A 1090-nucleotide genomic window follows, 5' to 3' on the forward strand; every position below is an offset into this window, starting at 1 on the left:
ATATATATATATATATATATATATATATATATCTACATATATACATCACATATTCCTTGAAATCTACTAATACCTGTAAAACTATGACTACCAAGATATATTTTCTTGTGAAAGTTTCAGAGATATGTAATATTTTATTAAAATAAAACTCTTTTAATATCATGTAAAAGTGTCAAGTATGTAATTCGAAAACACACTTTTGAAGGAATGGTTAGTAATAAATTAAGGTATATACTGAGCTAAAAATACATTAATCGGATTTCATGAAAATAAATAAATAATTAAGAGAAAAGAATAGGGAGCCACTTTTTAATTTTTCAACCGCTTAATAGATGGCGTTGGAAGCACTGTAATCTGGTTGTGTTGGCTGGCTGGAAATCGTGATCATTTTGGCTCGCGCAGTCACACTAGCGATGAGAACCACGGAGTCTGACCAAAATTCTAAACGCAAAAAGATGGGTTCAACCCCCGCACAGGCTCTGGCGATGATGGACGTTATTCTGGCTATGTGGCGACGATTTAAAGCGAAACAACGAATGTGTAATGCTAAATAAGGGCGTATTCTTGTTACTCTCATCTATTCAGCTGACGGAGGAACGTGGACACAAATGTAAACAAACAGGCGAGCAGCTAGGTATAAACTTGTATCTGTTTTTATTAAATACAAGTGAGAATTTTGCCAATTTTAAAATATTTACAGTTTAAACTGTCTTTTTGAATAGCTTTATATTATAAATACTTTTTTTACATTACTATAACGATTATCTATTATAGCTTATCATTTGAACCAAAAAAGACCACGGAAACTTGCCAGCGAAAACGATAATTATCACATTCACCCAAAATACAAGCGGTAGCGAGAAAAAAACACGGAAGCATGAAAGAACCATGGAAATTGTGCTTGTGTGACACCCCCTTTACAACGCTTTCCCGTCTTTTTTAGCCAAGATTATATACGAAAAATAGGAATGCGTGGCAAAAGCTTGAGCCCCAATGGTTGGTGGATAGTGTAATATCTGAACAATAGATGGCGTTGAGTACGCAATGCATCGTCTGTTTGTTTACTATCACGAAACGTCACTTACTTAAA

Source organism: Penaeus vannamei, chromosome 18 (assembly GCF_042767895.1).
Source record: "Penaeus vannamei isolate JL-2024 chromosome 18, ASM4276789v1, whole genome shotgun sequence".
Lineage (NCBI taxonomy): Eukaryota > Metazoa > Arthropoda > Malacostraca > Decapoda > Penaeidae > Penaeus > Penaeus vannamei.